A 20238-nucleotide genomic window follows, 5' to 3' on the forward strand; every position below is an offset into this window, starting at 1 on the left:
GGATATTGGCACTTTCAGTGGCAAAGGGCTTGGACCCCCTTCTGCTCAGAACAGAAGTTTCCAGCCCGTGTTCCTTGTCAAGAGGAGGTGAGAATGTGTCTGAAGCAATAAATTAGAAGGCTTTTAATGTTTCCCTGTGAAGCACTCTGGTTGAGGTGTTAATATCCAAGTTAAGAATACAAAAAGTAAGTAAATGAAAACACAGTGATTACAATGGTGGTGGCTTTATCAGAGGACCTCCAAAATCACTAGCAATTATGTGGTATGAAATGCCTCCATTATGAAAACTGCGATGATTTTGTGTCTACTGATGAGGATAATGACTAATATATTCTGTCATCAGAGATGACAGCTGTCTGTATGTATTTGGAGGCGTGTATTTTTAGATGCCGTTACTGTACCTCCAGCTATGTTAGCTACTAAATTTTGTTGACACAATGCAATCCAGTAACAAGGAGGCTTACGAGAAAAGGTTAAAATTCCTATTTCCAGCTGTTTCTCTTCCTTACATCATTTTTGTCTCATTATTCACGAGTATCCATAAATCTGCCACTCAGATCCCAGGCTAAATGATGTGCTATAGGGAAATTGCTAATGTCACCAGGAAATAAAATAAAATTGAACACCAGTTTCCAGCATCCAGCATTCAGAAATGTCATGCCCTGCCTGAGCATCACTCCAACACACTCTTTGCACGCTGACCAGAAGAACTTCTGTCTCATGAGGGACATGGGCTTCCCTTCCTCCATCCCAGCTCCCCAATTTTCCAAATTGGAGCAGAAAAGGAAAAGAGGTAGAATGATTTGCAAGATGGGCTCTAATTTTAAGACAAAAACTGTCCTATTAAATCTTAACAGATGTTTCTCAAGTTTAGAAGATTAAGAAAGATTTCAGCATCAAGAATCAAAGAAAATACTCCATGACCTTAAAAAAAGGATAAAACACAAAGCCCTAACAAACCCAAAGTCCACTTTGACAGCTGTCTCTGACGGAATTGACGAGGTGCTATTGATGTTTGGATTAAACCATGCCTCTGTGATCAAGTACTCAAACATAGGATAAAAGACGAATATATTCTTTAATCCTACCCACTAATTTTGTCTAGGCCCTGAAAAGCAATGGATACTGAACAAATGTTGAAAGTGGCTTCTCTTCTGGTTATTGACAAAGCTATTTTTATTTCATTAATTTGCCATGTATCTTATCAGCGTTTAAACCAACACAGGGAAATCCATACAAGGTACTGAACTTCTCAGAAACAGATCACTGCAACTTCCAAGGCCACTACAGGTAAAATCAATAGATGATGATTCTAGAAAGTAAGTGAGGATGCTGTTACAGGAAAATGTAAGAGAAAAATTGGGTTCTTTTTTTTTTTTTCCTTTTTGCTCTAAGCTGTAAAATAGCATTGGGAATTCCAATTTTCAGCCTGGTGAGTTTTGAAAGAAAAGAAGAAAAACTTTTCTTAAAAAGGAAAGGGTGAAGAGGCAATTAAGTCATTAATTACTCTCTTTGTCTAATGCTGTCCAACCCGTCAAACTTGGCCTCTTCTGTCTTCATCAAAGGTGCAGCTCACTCTACTTTACAATAAGTACCTCTTAATAAGACAATCTCATGTTTCAATGAGGAATTTAGATGAAGAGAAATTAAAATAATACTCAGCAGCAGACCCCAGAGATACGACTGTGGCACAGCGCCACTGTCACCAAAGACCTCAAATGAGCGGCGGGCGGTTCCAGGGACAGAGACACCTATTGTTGGGAAACAATAGGCCGTGTGCCCAGGGCAAGGAGTCTTGGGGTTTAGGAAAGGAGGAAAGATGGAACTGACGTTCAAGCTAAGACCTGGGGACTGATCTATAGCTTCATTTAAAGATCAGAAAAGAAACAGATTCTTTGTAGAAGGACCCATTGTAAATGCCAGCCTGCTTTGAGTAAATACTAGGGAGATGGTGTTTGAGAATAGATCACTCCAAGACCTTTCTAGTGGGTCAGAACAATTTCAGGGAGATTTGTTGGGCAGGGCTCTCCACCTCGAGCCGTCCAGCCAGTCCGCAATACCCTGCATATCCCTTCTCCTAAATATACCTTCCAGTGAGTCCACTGGCACACCATAAAAAAACCCCTCTGAGTATATGTAATTAAGTAAAGTTGCTCCTTGAACAGTTAAGGGTTTGGACTGCCTTGTGTCTACTTTTACTTGGATTTTTTTCAATACCTATGCCCCTGCTTAGACGCTCAGTCTTTCCAACTCTTTGTGACTCTGTCAACTGTAGCCAGCCAGTCTCCTCTGTCTGTGGGATTTTCCAGCCAAAAATACTGGAGTGGGTTGCCATTTCCCCTCCAGGGAATCTTCCCAACCCAAGGATCGAACCCATGTCTCCTGTATCTCTTGCATTGTAGGTGGATTCTTTACCCACCGAGCTACCTGGGAGGCCCCCTCAATATCTATACCACTACGTTTATGATCAGTGGTTGGTTGAATCTCTGGAAGTGGAAACTGCAAATACGCAGGGCCAACTATCAAACTTGAGCATAGGCAAATCTTTGTATCTGGGTGGATCCTAGAACTAATCCCCCGTGGATATCGAGGGCCAACTGTATACTCCTTTAGGGAACGTAATGAGCTTCTTTGGGGAAAAAAAAAAAATTTAAGCATGAAGTATGATACTCCCTCGGTTTGGTTTCTCATGTCAAGTTTCCTTGTTGATCTGGATGGAAGACTTCTTTTCACAAGATTGTGAACCAATTCTCCCCAGTGGCAAGGAGAAAAAGCCACAACGCACAAGAGGAAGCAAGCAATGAACAGGGATATGCATTTTAAAGCAATTGTGGAAGACTGGACCACTTTTATAAAAGTTCTCTTTTCCTCTCCATTTCTGAAGATCCAACCAGGCTCTACTCTATGAACCAAGAGAAGATTCAGCTAAGAAGTTGTTGACTTCATCCTCAGATAGTCTGCATACAGGATGCTGGAGTTACATAAGTACCCATGTAACAGCAACCGCTTTATTTCTGTGTGTTGCTATGGAATTTTGAAAGCAAAACAAAGAAAACCACTGATCAGTAATTGTGACAAAACTTCTTAGCCACAGCATTGAGAATAGGGCCTAATTATTCCATAAACACACTTTGATTTGTTTACTTCAACGTCAAATTAACTTCAAATATGTAACAGCCGACGCTGATTTGAGATGGTACACAACACTGCTGCAGTGTGTGCTGGGTGCACCTTGAGTAAATCTCCTTTTAAAGCAAATTCACTTCTAAAAGTCTCTCCATAGTACACCCCACATACAAAAGGAGGAACCACATATATATTTCATTTAAAGGAAAGTCACTTCCAAAATGAAGTGTATGTGTTTACGATTCCATATTTTGACTTACTCTCATTTGCCCTTTTACACAAATAGAAAGAGGAACATTCTTCAGGAAAATTTAGCAGGTCATGATCACAGGGCTACTTAGGGATATAATGTGAGCCTAGAAAAATTAAGAACTACAAAGAAACTTTTCAAATCGTTGGAGAAAATTACTATCTGCTGAATGAAATGGGAGAAAGATAAGAAAAGGAGAGATGACCAAACCCAGAGTAAAGCATCCCTTGGTCATTCAGTCAACAAATTTTTATTGAGCACTCATTTCATTAATACTCCTTTATTTCGAGGAAATAATCTATACAGTAATCTTATAGAGAGTTTACTTCTCTAAGCAATCCACCAGTATTAGCCCATGTGTTCCTCCTAACACCTCTACATGATAGATGCTATTAATGTCCCCATTTTATAGAAGAGGAAACTGAGGCCCAGAGAGGTTAGTCATTCACCAAAGAGCACACAGCTAGCAAGTAGCAGAGCTTGGGAATCAAGTCCAGGCAATTTGTTTCCCCACTGCACAATGTGCTAAGCTGCTTCTGCCAACCATATTCTCAACCCTGGCGCTGGAGTAACAAAACATGCTCTTCCCCTCAAGACCCATCCAGCCTAGAGAAAAATTACAATACAGTGTAGTAAATCCATGAACACGGTAAGCACAGGATAACGTTCTGGGAGGCTGTGGGCACAGGAAGGTCCAGTCTTAGACGGGGCAGAGAGAGGCAGATTAGTAAGTCTACCTCTAGTAAATCAGAGGGAAGACTAGTAAAGACTTTTTAGGTCTAGAAGAGGGGTTCTCAACCTCACTACTATTGACATTTCAGGCCAGGGAGTTCTTTATTGTGGAGGGCTATCCTGTGCATTATAGAATATTTAGCAGCATCCCTGGCCTCTACCCACTGTGCTGGGCTGTGCTTACTTGCTCAGTCGTGTGTGACTCTTCGCAACCCCGTGGATTGAAGTCCGCCAGGCTCCTCTGTCCATGGGGATTCTCCAGGCAAGAATACTGGAGTGGGTTGCCATGCCCTCCTCCAGGGGATCTTCCCAACCCAGGGATCAAACCCAAGTTTCCCACATTGCGTGCAGATCCTTTACCATCTGAGCCACTGAGGAAGCCTAAGAACACTGGAGTGGGTAGCCTATTCCTTCTCCAGAGGAACTTACCCAGGAATCGAACTGGGGTCTCCTGCAATACAGGCAGATTCTTTACCAGCTGAGCTGCCTGAGAAGCCTGGCCTCTACCCCCTAAATGTCATTAACATAACTCTCTCCAAGTATAATGATCAAAAATGTCTCCAGACACAGTCCCCTGAGGACAAAGTATCCCTGGCTGGGAATCACTGATCTAAAGGAAGTGGTGTCCAAGGCAGATCTGAATGATGAGTGGTGGTTATCAGAAAAATAGTTGAATGAGAGGTCTAGGCGGAAGATGTAGCACAAAGGCCCAGAAAAGAGAAAGAGGGGGAGAGGTTGGCAGTTCCTGGGAGCTGAAGATGATGCAATATGAATGGCTCTTAGAACTTACAGAGGGTTAGGAAAGGAAAGTCAAGAGGGGAAGCAGGATCATAATAAAAGGCCTGCCACTCTACACGTGGGAGATGGACTGTATGCTAGTACAATCAGGAACAGAGGAGACAGAGGATTTTCCTGGTAGTCCAGGGGATTAGAATCCACCTGCCAATGCAGGGCACATAGGTTTGATCCCTGCTCTGGGAAGATCTCACATGCTGTGGAGCAGCTAAGCCTGTGTGCCACAACTACTGAAGCCTGTGTGCTCATGTTCTGCAACAAGAAAAGCCAGAGCAATGAGGAGCCTGTGCACTGCAACTAGAGAAAAACCTGTGCTTGCCACAACTAGAGAAAGCCCACGTGCAGCAATGAAGACCCAGTGCCCCAGCACAGCCAAAGATAAATTAATTAAAAAAGAGAGAGAGAATGACAAGATCAGACTTGCATTTTAGAGTCCTCACTCTAGTCTCCACAGACACAGTGAATTAGAGAAGAACAAGACTGGGAACTAGCTAATACAATGTCCTCATGTTTTCTTTGCATAGTGGTCACTTTCCCTTTTAACTAGAATCTTAACACTTAAAATTAAATGTGTGTTCTTCATATGTAAAAAGCTCCTGTGAATCAATATGAAAAAGACGATCACCAATAGGAAAAAGTGTGAACAAGCAATGCACAAAAGGAAATATAAATGACAGATACATGTGAAAAATGAGCTTCTTTCCCCAATGATCAAAGAAATGCAAATTAAATCATGAAATCTTCTATTTTCCACATACCATACTGGCAAACAATTTTTTAAAATTCTTATTGCAACGGGACACGGAACAACAGACTGGTTCCAAATAGGAAAAGGAGTACGTCAAGGCTGTATATTGTCACCCTGTTTATTTAACTTATATGCAGAGTACATCATGAGAAATGCTGGGCTGGAAGAAGCATAAGCTGGAATCAAGATTGCTGGGAGAAATATCAGTAACCTCAGATATGCAGATGACACCACCCTTATGGCAGAAAGCAAAGAACTAAAGAGCCTCGTAATGAAAGTGAAAGAGGAGAGTGAAAAAGTTAGCTTAAAGCTCAACATTCAGAAAACTAAGATCATGGCATCTGGTCCCATTGCTGCTGCTGCTAAGTCACTTCAGTCATGTCCGACTCTGTGCGACCCCATAGATGGCAGCCCACCAGGCTCCCCTGTCCCTAGGATTCTCCAGGCAAGAACACTGGAGTGGGTTGTCACTGGTCCCATTACTTCATGGCAAATACATGGGGAAACAGTAGAAACAATGGCTGACTTTATTTTTGGGGGGCTCCAAAATCACTTCAGATGGTGACTGTAGCCATGAAATTGAAAGACATTTACTCCTTGGAAGGAAAGTTATGACCAACCTAGATAGCATATTAAAAAGCAGAGACATTACTTTGCCAACAAAGGTCTGTCTAGTCAAAACTATGGTTTTTCCGGTAGTCATGTATGGATGTGACAGTTGGACCATAAAGAAAGCTGAGCACCAAAGAATTGATGCTTTTGTACTATGGTGTTGGAGAAGACTCTTGAGAGTCCCTTGGACTGCAAGGAGATCCAACCAGTCCATCATAAAGGAGATCAGTCCTGGGTGTTCATTGGAAGGACTGATGCTGAAGCTGAAATCCCAATCCCTTGACCACCTGATGCAAACAACTGACTCATTCAAAAAGACCCTGATGCTGGGAAAGATTGAATGCGGAAGGAGAAGGGAATGATGGGATGAGACGGTTGGATGGCATCACTGACTCAGTGGACATGAGTTTGGGTAAACTCCAGGAGTTGGTGATGGACAGGGAGGCCTGGCGTGCTACAGTCCATGGGGTCGCAGAGTCGTACACAACTGAGCAACTGAACTGATTGCATTCTATTAACATGCAGAGAAATCGCACTGCCCTAAACTGTAGAGCGGGGAAATTCTGTGGCAGTCCAGTGGTTAGATCTCAGTTCTCCCACTGCTAGGAGGCCAGGGTTCAACCCCTGGTCAGTGAACTAACATCCTATATGCTATACAGCACAGTCGAAAAATAATTAAGTGCAGTGGGAATCCATATTGGTACTGCTTCACTAGAAAGCAACTGAGAAAAAAATAATAATAACATTGAGTTTTATGAAGAATAACAAAGTATTGAAATGATCTAAACAGCCAGTCACAAGAAGTTTAACCAAATTATAGCAATTCTGGGTAATAGAATACCATGTTTCCATTAAGAACAACTTCATGAAAGTCTGTTGAGATGAAAAAATATTTGACACAAGGCAAAAATAAAAAACACTGACAACATTCAGTGTTAGGAGAAGACTAGAGAAGTGGAAGTGTGTTGCTGGTTACAACCCTGGGGTCACAGTATTACTGGACCTAGTAATACTCTCCAGTCTGAGTTGGCTTGCCTAAAAAGTGGGGGTAAAGTGAGGCACCTGAGTTTAGTCATCAGCTTCTGAGTACTTATCACTAGTGCTCACTGGGCTAGCAGCCCTGACCTCAAGGGAAGACTTTATGAGCAGCTCTTAAGGCCACAGCAGTCATCCCCAAGTGTGATTCCCCTAAAGGCTGAGCCAGGCAGAGGCTTCTTATAGGCGCCATTTTGCTGTTCATTGGCATTTCCATTGGGAGCTTATTAGTAACCAGACTGTACATATCACTTAATCTTTTTTTCAAAAATTGTTTGGAATACAGGTCCTCAATTGCTCAGAGAAAAAATCATTTTACCCTGGATTTGGGGCCATTTTTGATAAGACTGATACACCTTGAAAAGGATATAAAAACTCCCCATAGCCACTAGTGCCTGACACATGTTAAGTGCCAGTGAATATTAGTTACATGAATGAGTGATGTGAATTAACTAGGACACTCTGTACCACATTCTAAACTTGTACGGAATTCAGGGGAGGGTGTAAATTTACACTTGGTGTGACTTAAGGACTCCAGAATGGCCCAATAAAATATTATCTCTCCTTAAAACTCACAGTTACATAAAAGCATCTCATATTGTGGCATGCATTTATTGGATTTAAACCCAAGATGAAGCATTTCTTTCCCCCGCCAAAAAAATTATCTTTCAGAAAAGAGGGTCAAGCGTTAAGTAACTTATCCAAAAGTCACATAGCAAATAAATGTCAGTATCTGTATTTGAACTCAGCTTTATCTGAAACCAAACATCATGTGAGTTTAGTAAACTTGTGTAAGTAATATTTCAATTCCTACTTCACCTTAATTTATGGCACTAGCTGTACAATTTATGTGTCGCCGATTACTATAGGATCTCGTCCTGTGTCAGTTTATTTTACTTGTGTCCCTGACCCTACTTGCCAACAAAGTTTGGATTTTTTGTTTCTTTTTTAATTAATTGGATTATTTGGCTGCATCAGATCTTTGTTGCTGCACGCTCACTTTCTCCAGCTAAGGGGGGTGGGGGGCTACTCTTCATTGCAGTGCAAGGGATTCTCATTACAGTGACTTCTCTTTATGCAGAGCATGGACTCTAGGCGCACAGGCTTCAGTAGTTGTGGCCCATGGGCTTAGTTGCTCTGAAACATGTGTGATCTTTCCATATCAGGGATCGAACCCATGTCCCCTGCATTGGCAGGCAGATTCTTAACCAGTGGACCACCAGGGAAGTCCCTTGCCAACAAAATTTGAAGTTCTAGAAGGGTAGGCAGCTTGCATAAACACTTATTAGTATTACTGTTTTCAGAAATAAACCAAAGAAAGCTTTATGCACAATCATATTCATTGTAATATGTGATGAAAAATGAAAAGATCTAAATGTCCAACTGTAGAGTTAACGTTCATTGAACAATAATCCAGCCATTCAATGATGTAACATTCAATCCTTAATTTAGTGAGTGTGTTTGGATGGTGGGACTCCAATATTTATTTATTTATTTATATTGGATATATCTAGTTAAAGTATCTAGTAACTTGGGGAAATGCTTCTGATGCATCATGACCTGTTGTAGAAACTTGGAATTTAAAAACGGTCACTGTTCTTCTTATATTGAAATTAAGATGATCCAAGCCACCATTTCTCTATTAAGAAGCTCTCTTCCCTTTCTGGGCTCTTTCCTCCTATAATAAGTCTGGCAATGCCCAAGAGTTGCTGTCTGAGTTGCTGTCACCCTGTGGCCAAGTCAGAGCTTGGACACTGTACCCCCAACTCACTCAAGGCTGAAAGACTCTATACTGAGTGCCTCAAAATCGTATCATCAGGCACTAAAAGGTTTTGGAAAAAACCAAAGTCGAAAGAAGAGTACTATCCATGTTTCCACCATCCAAAGACAACCATAATTAACAGTTGATGCATCTCATTCCAGGATTCTCTTCTAAATACAGACTCTTTTTGCCAAGTTATTATTGCATGTGTATAAAAAAAAAAAAAAAAAATCCCTCTATAGCTTCCAACCCTAGAAATGAGAGACTACTCAGGATTTACCCCACCATCTAAAGCATGCTGAGCTGCCATGGATTCCCACAAAATCTGCAGCAAACTTCTCCCCTCAATCCTAACAGGCCCCATGTGGCAAAATGTGCTAAGGAAACTGGAGTCTTTCCCCAGTGACCCTGGATTGATAGCAGTGCTGCCATCATTAGTGCCCTTGTGTACACTGTCAAGCAATCCTCTCTCTCTGGACAGAATGACGCTCATCACACGGGCATCCATGTCATCCTTGGCCCCCAGTGTATTTTGAAAACTAAATTTCAGAGCCATGATAAGACGAAGCCAAGATATCATTCGCAGTGTTGTGTTCTTGTTGTTTGCTTAGAGGATACTTTATTAGCCTCCTTTGCAAAACTGAGAAGGCTGATGATGGAATATCCTAAGAATGGAAATAAAGCGATCTAATGGACCAAAGACTAAGAGATGAACTCAGTTTTTCCATTATCTTCTGTTGTGATCTCACCTAAGCCGGCTTGGTTGTTCACAATTACTAGGTTCTTTCTAGTAAACATGGGCAGCATCCAATAGCTAGAGGTGGGTGGGGTCTATAGATCTCTTCCCTTGCCACTTGATTGTTGCTGTTGTTTAGTCACTAAGTCATGTCAATCCTTTTGTGATCCCACAGACTGTAGCTCTCCAGGTTCCTCAGTCCCTGGGATTTCCCATGCAATATTCCCATGCAATATTCCGCAAGAATATTGCCATTATTCTCTCCATGGGATCTTCTGGACCCAGTGATTGAACCCATGTCTCCTGTGTCTCCTGAATTGGCAGGTAGATTCTTTACCACCGAGCTACCTAGGAAACACCACCACTTGCTTATAATAAAATTAAGTCCCAGACAAAATTCTACCACATATACACTCATTCACTTAGCAGGCAGGCTCCAAAATGCTCATACAACCAAATCTGTAAACATAACATTCCAGCTCTCCATCCCTGTAGAAAGTTTTAGGTTCACCAAAGGAAGATGTGATAATAGACTAGCAACAGGTTTCAGCTGATTTTATAATTAGATTTGTGGGACCAGTATTCTCTAATCAGTAGCTGGTACAGAATCATTTCCAAAGAAAACATCTGGCATCATTTGGAAAGGTGTGGACCTCTGGACTATGTTCTTATGTTCTGTTATGCAAAAGGGGAGGGTCACTGCAATATTTCTAACCAATCCACAGATCTTGAACACTATTTTTTTCACCTACAAAAAGTAAAACCTCTAGTGTTGGTTATAAAGATAATGGAAGTCTATCTCTGGAGTATTGGCTTCTAACTAACTAGAAGTTTTCAAAACACTAACTACTTGCCCAGAAGTGTATGCTCCCTCTTAGGGTAATAGACTGTACCTGAGATATAGGTCATATATACAAATACACACACATCACATATACCAACATGAGGATGCTTTTGCGGTGTACAAACACAGAGAAGTAGATAGATGTACAGATAGGTAGATACAGATATAGCTATATGAATATATGTGTATACATATATATATCTCCATGTGTGTGAGTGTATATATATATATATATATATATATTAAGATATATAAGTATAAAATCAAGCTATCTGTAGCAAAGTATTTTAAAGTAAATTATGGGCAGCACAGTATCACTCTCATTAAAAACAAAAAGGTTTTAAAATCCAGATAAAAGAAGGAGGTAGGTAGAATAAAACTTAAAGACTTCATTTCGTTTTTAGGGATGAGTTTAAACTCATTTCATTTGAAAGAAGCCTGAATACGTTAGACACGTGGGGAAATAATCCCACTATTAGTATAATCACTTGTATCTGTCAAATGTGCCCTGATGTATAATACACTTTCTTTTACCCCAGAGGACCCCCAAAGAAACAAAAGTTCAGGCAAAATTACAAAGGAAGGAGAAAGAATATTATTACCCAGGGTTGAATCCTGTCAAAAAAAAAAAAAAAATGATACCCTCAAACCACTCAAAGGCCAATGATTGCCATCCCATAAGATGATGGATGCTATAGAGGAGAGACCAACAGATTCAAGAGCAGAGGAAGGAGGAGTACCCATGGCTGCTAGGAAATCAGGAAAGAACCCAAGGAATCACACTGGAGCTGGGTCCTGCAGGAGACATTTGTCTGGCCAAGACGGGATGTCCACCTTGACTTCCCAGTCTGGCAAATGAGGAAGATAGAGTTCCTATCTCTCAGAGGAGTGAGAATTAATAGACAAGGTGTGTTTCCATCCTGGCATGTGGTATCCACATTCAGGAATCCATCTTGTAAAATCAAGAAGCAGGTTGCAAAGAGCTCTGCACTGAGTCGCAAGCCCTGGGTCCCAACCTCAGCTCAACCCCACTAGTCACATGACACAAGGTTGGTCTCCCCTCTCTGCACCTTAGTCCCACACGTCTAAACTAAAGTCTGTGACACTGTTCTGCTGCCTCCCATGAGGACCAAGTGGCATCCAAGATTGGAAAGTGCATTGAAGAGTTAAGGACTTTGCTAACACAAGCTATTCCTTTCATCACAAATAGAGGACATGTTTTTTAAGTTCATTTGGGCTACAGAAAATTCGGGGTAGAAAGGAGAAGCATCAAAAATCTGTTCATGGACTTTCAAGGCCAAGCCTCGGAATCTTCAGGTTCCCCTGCCCCCCCTTGACAATGCTCCAGACTTTATAACTGGGCCTTGAAAGACTGAGGCAGGTCTAACTGTGTCCTTTGGACTCCAAGGTCAACTGGAGGCTCTCTCACTGTTGAAGCTCTGGCATGAGTGTCACCCATGTCCGTCTCCAAGATAGAGAGAAAAGCCAGTTCTAGAGCTAGGGTGAGCTCCCCATTCTGTGCACAGAGCCAAGAGTCCTGACGAGGGCTCCCCACTAAGGGTGAGCAGTCAAAGGTGATCCCCATGTCGCTTAGTCCCTGAATCCTCACTTTAAGGCCAAATTAAAAGTCTTCAAGGTGGATCTTTGATCAGAAGGAGAATGTTGTTTAATTGACAAGGCTGTTTTTCATGAACAGTTGGTTCTTCCCCACGGGGCAGCTGTTTAAAAGCAGTCCTACTAATAGGAGAGTCTTTTGAATTTAAATGTCAGCATCACAAGCCTGGGCTCTGGGCTCCGGCAGGTACCAGGGGCCTGGCTGCCCTCACAGCTCATTTAGGGTAAATAGATGCTTGAAACTAAACCAAGTCTCAACAAAGCATCCTGTATGGGATCTCCTTTATACTGGTCACCGATAGTGTGAGAGTAACAGTGGATCACCATTCATGATATGAGGCTGTTGCTGATGGCTCACTCATGGAACAAGCATTTTTTAAACACCTACTGTGTGCTGACACTAGACTAGTCACTGAGTCAGCCACCAAAAATGAACAAGATGTCATCCTGGTCCTCAGAGAGGTCAAAATCAAGGAAGGAAACACAGGGAAATAAAAAGATATCAAGGTCCCCTTAGGAAGGCTTTCAGGAGTGCATGGGAGCCTGATTCTCCTACAGTTGGGGGGTGGTGAAGGGAGTGGACCAGAATGCCCAGAGCTGTGCTTCTGAATATCACTATGCACACAATCCTCCTAGAGTCCTTGATAAATGCAGATCTGACCCAGTGGGTCTGAGGTGGGGCCTGAGATTCTACATCCCTAACTAGATCCAGGAGATACTGAGAATGACGCTGGGGCACAGACCACACTCTGAGCCGTGACGTTCGAGAGAACTCTGATGGCTGAGCCAAGTCTGAAGAATGAGCCAAAGTCAGCCAGGGTAAGAGGAAGTCGGGGGGTGCTGGGGGGTCTCATGGCTCAGGTAAACACCAGGAAGGGTGGAGGACTCAGGGAAGAACAAGGCCTTCAGTTTTGCTTGTGGGAAGTGGAAGAAAAACCTGGAAAGGAGGACAAGGGAAAAGGCATAGGGGCATTTGGCCTTTATGGAAAAGATGGTGGGGATCATTTAAACATGTTTGAGCTGGGAAGAGCTATGGTCAGATGGCATTTTTAGAAGATCTCTTAGCCAAAAGTACAGGAAGTGGACCACAGCGTTAAGATGAGAGAGAGGGAGCCAATAAGGAGGTTGTTTCTGCATCACAAACAGAGATGGATGGAATGAGGAAGTGTCAGAAGATAACATCAACAGATAGCATTTCTTCACAGCTTCAAATTAACCTTCTCCAAATTCACTTTGGTCAAAGGCTCTCCAGTGCCCTCAAACTGATTTTGAAACTCTTCTGTCTGGCTTTCAAAACATGCCACAACTACTTTCACCCGTATCTCCGCTAGATACCCCACGACTCAGAATGAACACCCATCTGCTGTCCTCCCATGACCTGCTGGACTGATGTTCAGACCTTCCAGCTCAGCCTCACTGCCATACTTAGCTCTCACTGTTCACCTCGCCTCGAGAGCCCCAGAGGCTCTCCACATGCCACACATGCCACTGTGCTTCCAGGGCCCACAGTTGTTGTTGTTCAGTCTCTAAGTCATGTCCAAGTCTTTGCAGCCCCAGGGACTACGGCACTCCAAGGTTCCCTGTCCTTCGCCATCTTTCAGAGTCTGCTCAAGGAGGAGGAGCCAAGATGGCAGAGGAATAGGACGGGCAGACCACTTTCTCTCCTACAAATTCATCAAAAATATAATTGAACGCAGAGCAAACTTCACAAAACAACTTCTGATCACTAGCTGAGGTCATCAGGCGCGCAGAAAAGCAACCCATTGTCTTCGAAAGGAGGTAGGACAAAATATAAAAGATAAAAAGAGAGACAAAAGAGCTAAGGACAGAGATCCATCCCGGGAAGGGAGTCTTAATAGAGGAAGTTTCCAAACACCAGGAAACCCTCGCACTGGCAGGTCTGGGGGAAATTTTTGAATCTCGGAGGGCAACCTGACTGGGAGGGGAAGAATAAATAAAACCCACAGATTATGTGCCTAAAAGCAACTCCCAGCAGAAAAGTACCCCCAGACGCCCGCATCTGCCACCAGCAAGTAGGGGTGGAACGGAGGGAGCGGGCGGCATTGCTTAGGGTAAGGACCAGGCCTGAGTGCCCTGAGGGCAATCGGAGGGAGCTTTTGTGAGTTACCAACTTAAACTGTGGAATAGCAAGAGAGAGAGTGATAATTAACTGGCCCGAACACACTGCTGGCCATTCGCAGAACAAAGGGACCCAGCAAGTGCAGAGAAGAGCTCGCAGGCTGCGGACCGGCCCAGCCCCGCCAGAGGCAGGAGGCAGGGGGGAGGGGAAAGGGGCAGCCTCGGCCCCAAGGACCGCATCCCCTACCGCACTGCAAACGGGCCTCCAGTTTCTAACCAAAGACCTCCTGAGATTCTGGGTGGTCGACATCCGCCGGGAGGGTCACGGCGAGACACAGGGCGCAGGCACTCCACCGGCGCGGGCAGGGACTGGGGCTGGGACCGCGGAGGGGAAAAGGCGCGCCGCACCCGACTGGCGCCTGCGGAAACTGAGACTGGGACCGCAGAAGGGAGTGGGCGCGCCACACCCGGGGAGAGTGCGCCCGTCAGGCCCCTGGCTGCCTGAATCGCTCTGCCGGGGAAGGCACAAAACGCAGGCGCAGCTTTTTGTTCCGCGCTTTTGTGGAACACCCGAGGGCTGGAACCGCGCGCAGTGCGCGCTCCATATAGGGCAGCCGGGAGCCTGAGCAGCGCAGACGGGGAAAGCAGCGCCAGCCCCTCCTCGCAGCGCGACGGAACTAGCTACCTGAACAAGAGTCCACCTCTGCCAGCCTGTGTCAGGGTGGAAATGAGGCCCTGAAGAGACCGGCAAACAGAAGCCAAATAAACAAAGGGAACCGCTTCAGAAGGGACCAGTGCAACAGATTAAAATCCCTGAAGAAAACACCGACTACACTGGAAGGGGCCTGTAGATATCGAGAAGTGTAAGCTGGAACGAGGAGCTATCTGAAACTGAACCGAGCCCACACTGACCGCAACAGCTCCAGAGAAATTCCTAGATATATTTTTACTTTTTTTTGTTTTTTAAGTAAAAAAAAATTTTTTTTTCTTTTTTCTTTTTTATTTTTTCTCTTTTATTTTCTTTTAAAATTCCCTATTACTCCCCCATTACTCCTTAACTTTTATTTTCATAGATTTTTATGATTTTTTTAATTAAGAAAAAATTTTTTTCTTGTTTTTTTCTTTTTTCCTTTTTCTCTTCTATTTTCTATTTTTCTTCTTCTCTTATTTCCTTTTAAAGTCCTCTATAACTCCTCTACTACTCCTTAATTTTCATTTTCATTACACTATAACCTTACAAAAAAAAAAAGAGAAGCCCTATTTTTAAACCGAACTTCCTATGTATTTCTAAAATTTTTTGTGTGTGTTTTGGTTTTTGTTTTTAATATTGTATTTTTAAGAGTCTAACCTCTACTCTAGATTTTTAATCTTTGTTTTTCAGTATATGATATAAATTGTGGACATTTAAGAATCCAATATTCAGCTCCCATTTTTATTCAGGAGTGTGTTGATTACTCTCTCCCAATCTTGACTCTCCGTTTTCTACCTCAGAACACCTCTATTTCCTCCTTTCCCCTTCTCTTCCCAATCCAATTCTGTGAATCTTTGTGGGTGTCTGGGCTACGGAGAACACTCTGGGAACAGACAACTGCATAGATCTGTCTCTCTCCTCTTGAGTCCCCCAATTTCTCCTCCTGCTCATCTCTATCTCCCTCCTCCCTCTCCTCTTCTTCATATAACTCTGTGAACCTCTCTGGGTGTCCCTAACAGGGGAGAATCTTTTCACCATTAACCTAGAAGTTTTATTATCAGTGCTGTATAGTTGGAGAAGTCTTAAGACTACTGGAAGAATAAAACTGAAATCTAGAGGCAGGAGACTTAAGCCCAAAACCTGAGAACACCAGAAAACTCCTGACTACATGGAGCTTTAAGTAATAAGTGACCGTCCAAAAGCCTCCATACCTACACTGAAACCAACCACCACCCAAGAGCCAATAAGTCTTAGAGCAAGACATACCACGCAAATTCTCCAGCAATGCAGGAACATAGCCCTGAACGTCAACATACAGGCTGCCCAAGGTCACACCTAACACATAGACCCATCTCAAAACTCATTACTGGGCACTCCATTGCACTCCAGAGAGAAGAAATCTAGTTCCACGCACCAGAACACCGACGCAAGCTTCCCTAACCAGGAAACCTTGACAAGCCAATCATCCAACCCCACCCACTGGGTAAAACCTCCACAATAAATAGGAACCACAGACCTCCAGGATACAGAAAGCCCACTCCAGACACAGCAATCTAAACAAGATGAAAAGGCAGAGAAATACCCAACAGGTAAAGGAACATGAAAAATGCCCACCAAGTCAGAGTCTGCTCAAACTCATGTCCATTGAGTCAGTGAAGTGAAGTGAAGTCGCTCAGTCGTGTCTGACTCTTTGTGACCCCATGAACTGTGGCCTACCAGGTTCCTCGCCCATGGTATTTTCCAGGCAAGAATACTGGAGTGGGGTGCCATTTCCTTCTCCAGAGGATCTTTCCAACCCAGGGATCGAACCTGGGTCTCCCTCATTGAAGGCAGACGCTTTACCATCTGAGTCACCAGGGAAGTCTTATGCCATCCAACCTTCTCATCCTCGGTCACCCCCTTCTTCTCCTGCCCTCAATCTTTCCCAGCATCGGGTCTTTTCCAATGAGTTGGCTCTTTGCATCAGGTGGCCAAAGTATTGGAGCTTCAACTTCAGCATTAGTCCTTCCAATGAATATTCAGGGTTGATTTCTTTTAGGATTGACTGCTTTGAACTCCTTGCTGTCTAAGGGACTCTAAAGAATCTTCTCCAGCACCAAAGTTCAAAAACATCAATTCTTCAGCATTCGATCTTCTTTATGGTCCAACTCTCACATCCATACACATCGGCAAAGCTTCCCCCGAATGTTTCAGCCCCACCAGTCTGAATAACATATGACCTGTTTCATTCTATTTGTGCTCAATCCCAGATGGCTCTTTGATTTTAATGCCCTCTTTTATTTCCTTTTCCTTTTAATAAAACTGCTCATCTTTCAGAAGTGTCCCTGTACCTGTTCAGTTCAGTTCAGTTCAGTCGCTCAGTTGTGTCCAACTCTTTGCGACCCCGTGGAAGGCAGCATTCCAGGCCTTCCTGAGTTTACTCAAACTCATCTCCATTGAGTCAGTGATGCCATCCAACCATCTCATCCTCTGTCATCCCCTTCTGCTCCTGCCCTCAATCTTGCCCAGCATCAGGGTCTTTTCAAATGAGTCAGCTCTTTGCATCAGGTAGCCAAAGTACTGGGATTTCAGCTTCAACATCAGTCCTTCCAATGAACACCCAGGACTCATCTCCTTTAGGATGGACTGGTTGGATCTCCTTGCAAGTCCAAGGGACTCTCAAGAGTCTTCTCCAACACCACAGTTGAAAAACATCAATTCTTCAGCATTCAACTTTCTTTACAGTCCAACTCTCACATCCATACATGACTCCCGTATTATGGATTAAATAAGAACTATTAAGGGGAATCTGTGCATCCTCCTTTTGGGTTCAGAAACAGACATCACCACATCACCAAGATATCTAGAGCTCCCTTATGCTCCTCCTTGGTGGCCCGGTTGTTTTTTTGTTTTGTTTTGTTTTTTTACTGTGGCTACTGCTAACACGTTATAAGCCAAAATAAGACCTGAGGAACAGGAGCAGTCTTCTCCATCCTTTGGTTATTCCGTAGCAATTGTTACAATACTTTCTATACTAAAACTCTGGGCATGCAACCAGCCAGGGTGAGTATACTTGTAGGAAAATGAAAATGAGTATTTTAAATCAGGTCTGCCTGGAATAATCCCAGGCATAGAGTCACTAACCCCTTAGCATTTAGCAGACTACCCAGGATAAGACAGGCCTTCAGCGAACATTCATCTAATTGAATTCTGGTTTTCCTTCATCCAATGGATGGAATATAGATTCCGGTCAACGTCAGACATAAAAATATTGCACTAAGCAAGTGATCCTGAAGTGGGGCTCAGCCGTTCCCACCACAAGGTGTACATATACACCCCCTGGGGTCTAGAAAGAAATAATAGAACAACTTCTGTTGGTACTTAGGTTTTTTCTCAACCTTTTAATTTGGGGTATATGTCTTCTATGTGTTATATGAAAGGAGAAAAGATTAGCCATCCCCTTGACTAGGGTGGAAGAAGCTCTCTGGCCTGACAGCATGCCTTTGGTTAAGGCATCGCCACCTACTTCATGGCATCTAACCCCTGTTTGGGGGCTTCCCTGGTGGCTCAGATGATAAAGAATCTGCCTGCAATGCTGGAGACCCCAGTTTGTTTCCTGGGTCAGGACAATCCCCTGGAGAAGGGAATAGCAACCCACTCCAGTATTCTTGCCTGGAGAATCCCATGGACAGAGGAGCATGGTGGGCTACAGTCCATGGGATCACAAAGAGTCAGACACAACTGAGCAACTTCCATTTTCCCTTTCACATGTCTTATGAATATAACGTATGTAGTATGTGCTTATATGTGTATATGTAGCATATACTACATAGTACAACATGCTACATAGTGTCATAAGTGTGGTATGCAGCATAGAAGCACACCTAACTACAGTAGGCAGCAGGAAAATACATTGAGAGACCCAAAGTGGGGTCTCCCCATGAGCTCGTAAGACACAACCATTCATTCATTCATTCATTCAATCACCCGAAAAAATATCTTACTGTTCTCCTCATGTGGTGTGCCATGCTCTGTTGCCTAAATTGCATCAGACAGAGGCAAGAAAGTAGGCATCATTGGGAAGCTGGTCAAGTCCTGTCCTGTCCTGCTGCCTGTTGGACTTGGGCTGCTTCATGGCTCAGATAACTTAGTGTGGCACTAAGTTGCCCAGAGTAAGAAAATACGTACTAAATATGCACCCACCTAAGAGGATGAACTAAGATCATGGCATCTGGTCCCATCACTTCATGGAAATAGATGGGGAAACAGTGGAAACAGTGTCAGACTTTATTTTTGGGGGCTCCAAAATCATTGCCATTAGTGGTTACAGCCATGAAAATAAAAGACACTTACTCCTAGGAAGGAAAGTTATGACCAAACTAGACAGCATATTAAAAAGCAGAGACATATACTTTGCCAACAAAGATCCGTCTAGTCAAAGCTATGGTTTCCAGTGGTCATGTATGGATGTGAGAGTTGGACTGTGAAGAAAGCTGAATGCCGAAGAATTGATGCTGTTGAACTGTGGTGTTGGAGAAGACTCTTGAGAGTCCCTTGGACTGCAAGGAGATCCAACCAGTCCCTCCTAAAGGCGATCAGTCCTGGGTGTTCACTGGAAGGACTGATGCTGAAATTCCAATACTTTGGCCACCTCATGCGACTCATTGGTCGCATGAGTCAATGAGTCAACTCATTGGAAAAGACCCTGATGCTGGGAGGGGTTGGGGGCAGGAGGAGAAGGGGACGACAGAGGATGAGATGGCTGGATGGCATCACCAATTCGATGGACATGAGTTTGAGCAAGCTCCAGGAGTTGGTGATGGACAGGGAGGCCTGACATGCTATGATTCATGGGGTCGCAAAGAATCAGACACGACTGAGTGACTGAACTGAACTGAAGAGGATGAAGATGGAAGAGGTCAACCAGACCTGGGCTTTTAATCTTGGTCACAGATGTTTCCTATTCATTACAAACTCACAGCAGCCATTTAACATGGTTCTTTTATTTACACGTGGCCTTCTCTCCCCAGCAAAGAAGGGGGTTGCCTACCTGACAGATGCATAAGAAGCTCCTGACCCTCAAAGATGCCTCCCCACCCTTCCAGATGACTGAAACTGCTCTCCGAAGGAGACAGTCCTACAGCTAAGTTAAGGAACATGATTTTGAATGTAACCTATTAAACTTGCGCTAAGTTGTAAATGACATATGCTCGGTACTCTCTAGAGAACTAGTTT

The 20238-nt window shown here is 43.5% G+C and overlaps 1 non-coding gene across 1 annotated transcript; it reads left to right on the forward strand.

Moving 5' to 3' along the window:
* The first annotated feature begins 18429 nt into the window (after positions 1-18429).
* On the forward strand, positions 18430-18552 carry LOC136165879 (U6atac minor spliceosomal RNA). Its single transcript, XR_010662843.1, has one exon. It is a non-coding gene; the product is annotated as a U6atac minor spliceosomal RNA (small nuclear RNA).
* Positions 18553-20238: the final 1686 nt, after the last annotated feature.

The sequence above is a fragment of the Muntiacus reevesi genome, chromosome 3, assembly GCF_963930625.1.
Source record: "Muntiacus reevesi chromosome 3, mMunRee1.1, whole genome shotgun sequence".
NCBI lineage: Eukaryota > Metazoa > Chordata > Mammalia > Artiodactyla > Cervidae > Muntiacus > Muntiacus reevesi.